Below are 9,245 nucleotides of genomic sequence, written 5' to 3'. Positions count from 1 at the left end.
GGTTAACAATTTGAATGCTACTACACCTGAATCATACATTTGGAAGTACGGTGACGATGTTGACGTCTGTTGGTAAACACAACATGGTAGTCTGCAGCACTGCTCACCTTTGCGTTGTGATGGAGGGTAGTGATTATGTCACCATTTCAGGGAGACTATAAAAGGAATCGATATGCATTATGTGGATACTATTCATGTAACCGGCTCGGCAGAGGGCTTGGGTTCCGTATCCCGTTGAAGGCACACCTGAATTTCTCAAAGTTTCTGCAAAAGACAATTGCTTTTAATAATTGTCCATCCCAAAGTGCGGCGGATCACTTCTCTCAATTTATGGGCAATAAAAACGTGGTGTCCTAAAAAACTCCAGCTTTGTTCATAGGGAAAAGAGTTGCAAGGTACACCGCTTTAAGGTCATCCGCTTCTGAGAGAGCTAATCTGCGGTAGCACGCCAATGTTTGGGGAAAACATTTGCTGTTGTACGATGAACCACTTTTCACGTCAGATAAAGACATGGCAAACAGATCGTGTTGATAGTTCCGAAATGTTAGTGCATTAAGGTGTAAAAAAATTAGTAATTACTTACAGTCTAGTGTTCTGTTTATAACGCGGCTTATGGTACTTGTACATATTGGTTTTACATGTATAGTTGTTCATATTCATTGTGACGCGCATTGTTGATATTTAATAGGATTCGCGGAACAGAAATAATCTAAATATTATTGACAAAATAATATAGACCCCCAGGAGTTTTAAGAGAATGTTTTAACTGAGGAAGAGACATACTACTGTGAAACAGCTTGAGGCAAGGCTTTGAAACATTGAAGCATAATAATGTAACATTCGAGTTTGTTCCAGTATGTTTCTGGAATCTACAATTCAGTAGGATGGTTTTCCACAGTGACAGTCATCAAATTCTAAAACCAAAACCGGCAAGGTGTTTTGAATTATTTATCTTTTGGAAGGTTGAAGATGATCTAGTGAATAAATTTTTTTTCTCCGGTTTCCAGTTCGCATGACGTCTCTCGTTTTTGGAAAAGACAGCATTTTGTGAATTTTGCCATTGTCACCTTGCGTGACACCATGATACAAAGTTATTACTGGGTTGCGTATGGGCAAACCAAGTCGAGGTCTGCGTTTAGTTTGTTTGTTTTCTTCCTTTTTTTTTTTTTTTTTTTTTTTTTCCGTGTCGGTAAAAGTCTTGCCTGTCACTCCCTGATAAGTGGTTGCCTTTGTGTATAGAGCCTTTTGCGCGTATTTTCTTAGGATCGAGAGGGTAGAGAACTGCGTAGATTTCTCTGGTGGACACAGTAATCATCAACTTAGCCTGCAATGGCGTCGAAAGTCATGCAACGCGAATGGCGTTTTAGTGGATCCTTAAACAAAATATACCCTTATGAGCTCAATAATGGAAAGTCAGTTGGATAAACTAGGCATAAATCTCAAAAGCGACGAGTACTGGACTTCGACAACAATCTTCGCCCGTCGAGACGAAATCAAAGTGAGCATATTTACCTGAAGTACATGGTAATTTGACACAATTGAGTTTCTTGTCTTCACGCACGCAATGAAATAGGAAGAGGTTTTCGCCTCTAAGAGCAATATGTTGTTTGTTTCAATAAAATTTTCGCTGCAAAAGGATTCTGTGGTATTTTCTCTGCCTTTGTAAATTATAATATCATGTTGTGTATTGAATTTTCGAGCTTAAGGTTCAAATGTGATATGGGAGAAGTTTTTTAGTATTGCTCTGTAAGCAGGAAGGGTTCACAGGCCTGTTGGAAGCGTGCTTGAGTTTCAACAAAATGAGCCCCAAAATCAGTGAAAACTTGTGACGCAGATGAATAATAAAGCAGCTGCTATTTCCAAAATGATGGAATTACCTGGTGATAAATAACGTCGTACGCGTCTTGGAGAGTAAATTTTGACTTGCATAAACAAGAGTTGGGCGATTGTGATCTTTGTTTTGACTTCGCTCATTTCATTGTCAAACTTTATAACACTTGACAGAAAAGAAACTTACAAAAACCCGGTATCTTGCCATCATTTGACACACGATGCTTCACTGTTTGGCGAGTAAACATGCCGCGGTAACTTAATCACGACGCCCGCTGAATCCGGCCATGTCACTTTCGATTTTGCAATTTACTTGAACGTAGCAAAAATCTCCCAAAATGTTTCTCGCTGATCGTAACTATTTATATTCTATATTCACGGTTCAAAATTAATGTTGTTTTCATGTCGTAAATATTTTATTCTCGATCGACCGTCCGAGAATTTCCTTCTGCTCTTTCTGAAAAACTGTGTATCAATATTTATTTGCTTTTTCATCAATATTTGTTTTGCATAAAGCAAGCTAACAGAATCTGTACCTTGCTGAGTTCGCATTTGTTAGCGTTAATAGTATTTTCGGTCAGATGTTTCTGTTTTCCATGAGGGGTTTATTGTTTTGGTCTCCCATCCCAACACTAACCCCGCGAAACAGGGCTTGACTTCAGTGAAGTTTAGTATTACAAAATTTTCGGATGCTCATAGGGCACACTTGTGGTGAAAAGAAGTTGTGAGGGAACTTGAAAATTATCAACATGTCGGCCCAGAAGCCAATGTTTCTCGCTTCTCTTTTATTTGTTATACTTCAGAGACTGGAATGCTGTATTTCAATACCACACAATTCAGTGCCTTCTGATTTCTGTAGCATGTACCACAGGCAAGCCAGTGTATGCTTCACAGAAGCATCTAGTTTCGGTGAAAAATGTCCATGCCTATAAATCTCAGCAGTCTGAGCGTTTCAAGTACATAAGGAGATTTGTTCAAACTCATGTATTTCATCTCATGAGCGAAAAGTGAGCGCTTTCATTGCTAAGTGAATTTCAGAGGTTCGTTTGGATTTCTGGTGCCATCCGAGTTGTTCAATATCCGACAACAAAGTTGTGAAAATCCGACATCCGAGTTGTGAACAGTTCACAACAAATTGTGAAATCCGACATCCGAGTTGTAAAAATCCGATATCTGAGTTGTGAAATCCGACATCCAACTTGTAAAAATTCGATATCCGAGTTGTTGAAAATGCGACAATCCGAGTTGTGAAAATCCGACATCCGAGTTCTTGAAAATGCGACATCCGACTTGTAAAAATTCGACTTCCGAGTTGTAAAAATCCGACATCCGAGTTGTGAAAATCCCACATCTGAGTTGTGAAAATAATGCTACGACAGAGCAAAGTTCAACCAACAACATGGAAACGTTTCATTCATGACGTTTTCTCACTATGGGACGTAAATCATGAAAGAAGAAATCAAGCCGTTCATTGCGAAAGCTAAGTATTTCCAACCAACTATAAAATTGGCACAGAAGGAGAACACTTTCCTAGGCAACACTATGCAAGGAGAAACGATTCGAAAAAGAATGTTTTTACGATATCAAGACATATCACAAGCAAACTGAATCCATCCAATACACGCATTTTATCTCTTGTCACCCACCAAGGTGCCAAGAAGGGTTTTATTAAAGGAGAGGTCATTCTCTTCAAAAACAACATTTGAGGCCGCACTATTTCTATTCAGAGCCCGCCTTGAAGAGCGAGGCTACCCAAAACATCAATTTTTCTGGAAGGCAGTCGGCACTTAAAAAAAAGTCAAAACCAGCGAGAAAATCCTACCATTTGTCCCAACGTAAGAATAGTCAAAGCCACTGCTTACAATGATCTCCGGTTTCCGTAGCATGAAGTGACTAAGAGTATTTGTTATACCTCCCAACTCAAATACGTTTTCTGATTGGAGGAGAAGGTGTTACGTGTCATTGGTCAAAAATTCATGACGCCCTAGGGCGAACAAAACTTGTTGACGCCCTAGGGCAACAACAACTTGAACTTTCGACTCACACGTGATCAGGTCGTGCACCTTTGAAGAAACGGCGGCAAATCTGTACGCCAGCCGACGTCAAGCAAATAATTTTTATCTGTGTATTGTTCTATTTTGAGTTGGGAGGTATAACAAAACACTTAATGACTGGTCCCTCGGGAAACAGTGAGTTTTGCTTCCCCTCGACCTCAATGTTTCCCTCGGCTCCGCCTCGGAGAACATTGAGGGTCTCGGGGAAACAAAACTCACTGTTTTTTCCTTGGGGCCAGTCATTAAGTGCGTATTATACTCCCCTCTGGATGGGATGCTAGTCTATCGCAAACGTAAGAATAACAATAATACTACTACTACTACTACTACTACTACTACTACTACTACTACTACTACTACTACTACTACTACTACTACTACTACTACTACTACTACTACTACTAATAATAATAATAATAATAATAATAATAATAATAATAATAATAATAATAGAACTTATATGGCGCTGATATCAATATTGCTATTTTCATCAGCGCTTAAATCGTAAAGCTACATAAAACCTACTAAAAACGAGATTAAAAGGCACATAAAATTACCGAAAAGCTTTCGGAAATAAAAATGCCTTGAGTGTCTTTTGAAAAGATGCTACCCAGCACTGTCAAATCTTAAAACAACAATGATGCGCGAATGCAGGTTTATTCAAAACGAAACTTTCACAACTCAGATGTCGGATTTTTACAACTCGGATGTCTGACTTTGTTGTCGGATTTTCAACAACTCAGATGGCACCTACAAGTTTCCGTACACCAACCAGCAACATGGCGGCTCCATACAAAACTCAGAAACCATGCACCGCACAGACCTGAGAATTGGTGAGGTAATTTATAAATGTGTATCCCAAACATTCCAATTTTTTGTTTCTTTTAACGGTTTCGATTTTCTTTTTTTTTTTTTTTGTTGCGTGACAGTGAAAACGATATTCGGTATAATAAGGTGGAGGACCCAATATTGAAATCAGTTTTAACGCAGGTGGATTTTCCAGGCGTAGCAGCTGAACAGTGGAACCACTGCACATTACTAAGTTATGTCTGAGAAAACACACTTGGCAGATTTCCTTACACTTTTAGAAGCGCTAATAGTTTCCTTTATCCGACCACGTTGTTTCCGCCCTTCTTCTTTGCAAATCAAATTTACATCCTGCTTACTCTTTTTTTGTCCTTGTATTGACCAGCTTAAATCTGAATTCTTATTTAGACCAACAAAGTTATAAACTCGCATACATTATGGTAACGTGTCTAACTTGTTTAATTGTACTGTACATAATGTGATATCCAAGCTGTAAGGTAATTTAATAGTGCAATGTTGTCTGATACTGAATATAAATCCCAAGAATAACCACAGAAGGGTTAGGGTTAGAGTCAGGAAAAAAAAAAAACAGCAACAACAACAACACGGGAAACCTAGCGAGTGATTTTGAATTTAGAGCTGATATCGAGTTCTGAACAAATGAACAAGATAAACAATTTCGATATAGGGATTAAAAAAATCAAATTTTTAGACACTAGGATATTGAAATGACAACAAGTTATTGGCTGACGAGACATGTGGCAAAACAAAACTGACTGCTCTTTTTAAAATTGTGGTAAATATTAAATCTTAGCAGTCGCGCTAAGATGACCGATGAACTGAGTTCTCGAAGCCTCTTTATAACCGCCTTGGAAGTTTTGTCGATATTGTCTTTAAACGTTTTGTCGCTAACAGGAAACACGTTAGTCTGCATCGCAGTTTTCAAGAACGTTCGACTTCGGTCAACGACTAACATGTACATCGTTGCTCTAGCACTGAGTGATCTGCTATCCGCCATTTTCGTGATGCCTTTCGTTTGCGGCGCGCTTGTAGCCAGTAAATGGGTTTTCGGTGACGTGGTTTGCCACTTTCACGCTTTCTTTGGCTTGTTTGTAATATACGTTCCCCCGTAACGATGGGTATGACGGCTGTGAATCGATATGTGAGGATGTGCAAGCCAGACGAGATATACAGGAGGTGGTTTTCAAAGCGGAAGTCTATTGCTTTCCTCACGTGTGTGTGGATCGTTGTTGCTTGCTACGTTGCCGTTCCGCGGATTGCAGGTTTTCAAGAGCACCGGTTCATTCCAGGGTATGCGCGGTGTTCCCTTGAACATCACAGCTATGCTGGGAAAATGATTCATTACTGCATTGTCCTCGTTCTCTTCTTTTTGACACCTCTGATAACAACTGTTTTCTGCTACCGAAAAGTCTCGAAGATGATACACCAGCACAACGAAAATGCTTCAACTAATATTCAGCAAAGCGTTACCACGGGCATCAGGCACGAAATAAATATCAGTAAATCCCTCTTTGCAGTCGTGTTTGCCTTCATGGTATGTTGGGTACCATTTTGGATCATTGTAATCCTACGGCGTTTCTTCCTTGAGGAAAAAATTCCTCGAAACGTCGAACTCTTGTGTATGTTTCTCCTCTATTTCTCCAACACAATAAACCCATTCGTGTACGCAGGAATGAATTCCGCCTTCAGACGAGAATTTCGCAAGCTACTCCTCTGCAAACAATGCCGTAAAGATACCGTTGCATCTGGCAGAGAAGGGGTAAACACAAGAAGTAAACACGCACAGCAACATATCGGATAAGGCTTACTGAGTTGGATAGACAACACCACCGTAGACCGTTTTCCAGAAAGCTGTGTGTTTCAGTAATCCGGTCATTTCACTATGGTATTGATCAAACCCTAACCCCCGCAAAAACTAAACTCGCTCGCATGGACAAACGTTTAAAGTACATGTTGCCTTACCTGAAAAAGCAGGTCTTTTTTAGCGTGTTTCAGACCCGGCGAAAAAGCAAAATAACTGCTAGATTCCTTGCTTTGAAACGTCAGTCTTTACAAGATACAGAAGAAAAGAAAGGATAAAAGGAGAAGGTTTTTAAGACCTGCGCACCAGTTGTCATTAAATTCAAACAAAACATTAACAACAGAACAGTTTCTTTGAAGTTGGTTAGGTGTCGATGTTTTTTCACAGCATAATCAAACGTTATCCAATACATCGCAATGTAGAGGCAACGCATCGAGACACGCTCAAGTCAATACATATAGGAACTCACAGCCGAAATGCAAAATATCTGCGACACCATTATATGGCGGGACGCCTGTTCTTGTGAGATGTTGACGGTTCAACGAATGACAAAATCAAACACGTGGCCGGGATCAAGGGACAACACGCAGCAACTCTCTACCACTACTAATCAAACGAAGCAAGACTGCGGAAGAAGCAACTAACATCTAGCCATGCCCCACGGTGCCCTGTAAGGGATATGAAATTCAAAAACTATACTTATCTATCACTGTCACTTATCTATCTGGCAGTGTCAATAAATTACCTAGCACTGCTACTTATTATCTAGCACTGTCACTTAATCATCGGCAGGTACAAAACACAGGTCACAGGTCATTGTTTTACCAATACAGAAAGTATCCTAAACATTCATAAAAAGCTACCTTAGGCCTAGGATTAGCTTTAGGGTTAGGATTTAATAAGGGTTTAATAATAGGTGATAATAAGTAGCAGTTCTAGTCTAAGATAATTAAGTGACGGTACTAGATAATAACTAGCAGTGCTAGATAATTAAGTGAAAGTGCTAGATAAGTATAGATTTTGGATCTCATGTCCCTTACAGGGCACCGTAATGCCCCTTACAAATTATCTTCTGCGTATCGCAAAGCTTTACATTCAAAACTGCAGAAGGAACCAAGTGAATCCAAATATTTATGGTTTAAATTTAAGACGCGTTTGAAATATGAAACTGAACTTTAAATGCGACGTTATGGTAATGAAAAAGAGACTTTAAGGCACAGTTGGGCGGGTCTTCGGAATCTTTTGGTGATATGGTTACATTTTGGAGCTGTTAATATTCGTACTTCTGGTAGGGTTGTAAGTGGTCTCGTCAGTATTACGATTGGCATTGTAAGTAGTGTGAATTGTAAATAATTTATAACTTAAAAAATGTAACGTTTTATGTCGTTCGTTGAAACGATATATATAGAGAGACGTGATTGCTGGTGAACTCCTATTTTTAATGTCGGCTTGTGTATTGAGAGAATTAGACAGAATTACAATGAATCAAGTATTCTTTAATATGATCTCGCGATCTGCGAGTGGTAAATCAGGGGTATTGATTACGTTACTAATATAAACACAACTAGATCTCGCAAGTTGGTGTCACAATACAATGTCGCAATCCGGTATCGTTCCAAAAAAAAAAAAAAAATTAAAAATAAACTACACGCTCCATGAGCGTAAACTGCGTTGCCTATGGTACTTGTTACACAAAAATAGAGAGCACTGAGTTGGGTAGTGTTGAACTGCAGCGTTCCAATTAATTTTTGGAAGTGGGGGCTCATTTAGACCATTTGAGAGGTCACCCAGACGCCGTGCTGGCAGTGGCCCTTTAGTTCACATGTTCTGACGTTGATTATGTGCCAGGGGCGAATCCGGAAATTCCAGAAAGAGGAGGCCGCACAAATTGCGTCGAGAGCGCACCCCCCTCACCCCCCGCCCCAGGGTAGCCAAAAGACAGATGAAGAAAAAAAATAACATAGTTTGTATATAAACCTCCAATTCTCAGCGAAAGATTAGTGGCAATAGATCGAGACAAAGAAATACAAATACATGATAACACAATATTGATTTTTTTTCTTTTACGCTAGATAATGATTTACAATAAAGTTTTGCAAATGTAATGCATGCAAGCTGTTTATGGTAATGGAAGAAGCAGCGTAGTTATCATCTTATAATCTGATGAAGCTTAATGAGGATTCTAGCTGACAATTAAAGTCTGGGATGTGGCGAGAATCCTTTAAATGCTCCACATACTGATTGCAGTCCATATTTCTTAATTATAAAGTTACCTGTTAGTAGGAGATCTGTACATTGGTTCCACATGACATCCTGTTTGGCTTACAAGCTGGCAACCAGAAGCCATGATTCATAAAGACTTGTTTCATTTAGCCCTTAACTGAATAAAGGTTTTTGCATTGATAGGCAATTTCGTTCGCCATTTTTTAAATTACCCAGGAGATACTGGAAACTCTTGTCTCTCCCAGGGCCCTCTAGTCCTGTTCCGGGACTCCCTCTTACCCCGCCCTGAAAACGGGCATGGAACCCATTTTCAGGGCGGGGTAAGAGGGATTCCCGGAACAGGAATAAGGGCCCTCTCGCTCAACGCATTGTCCTCGATATGTATTCTGGATAATTTTCAAGATGGACGGGTTTACTATCAAGTTAACTTGATCCTCCTTTGTTTTGTACAAGTTAATGTGTCTCTAACAGGATTGTCCAAGTCTAAGGAGGGAGTTTCTAAAATACAG

At 39.6% G+C, this 9,245-nt stretch overlaps 1 protein-coding gene and 1 pseudogene across 1 annotated transcript in view; both read left to right on the top strand.

Moving 5' to 3' along the window:
* The window catches only part of LOC138059330 (3'-5' exoribonuclease HELZ2-like), a 349,076-nt gene that overhangs the window by 46,564 nt on the left and 293,267 nt on the right, over positions 1-9,245 (top strand). The gene's annotated exons all lie outside the window — the stretch shown is intronic.
* On the top strand, positions 5,519-8,387 carry LOC138059334 (melatonin receptor type 1C-like; annotated as a pseudogene).

Source organism: Montipora capricornis, chromosome 8, assembly GCF_036669925.1.
Source record: "Montipora capricornis isolate CH-2021 chromosome 8, ASM3666992v2, whole genome shotgun sequence".
Lineage (NCBI taxonomy): Eukaryota > Metazoa > Cnidaria > Anthozoa > Scleractinia > Acroporidae > Montipora > Montipora capricornis.
The sequence above is the reverse complement of the archived record's forward strand: the minus strand, read 5'-3'. Positions and strand labels throughout refer to the sequence as shown.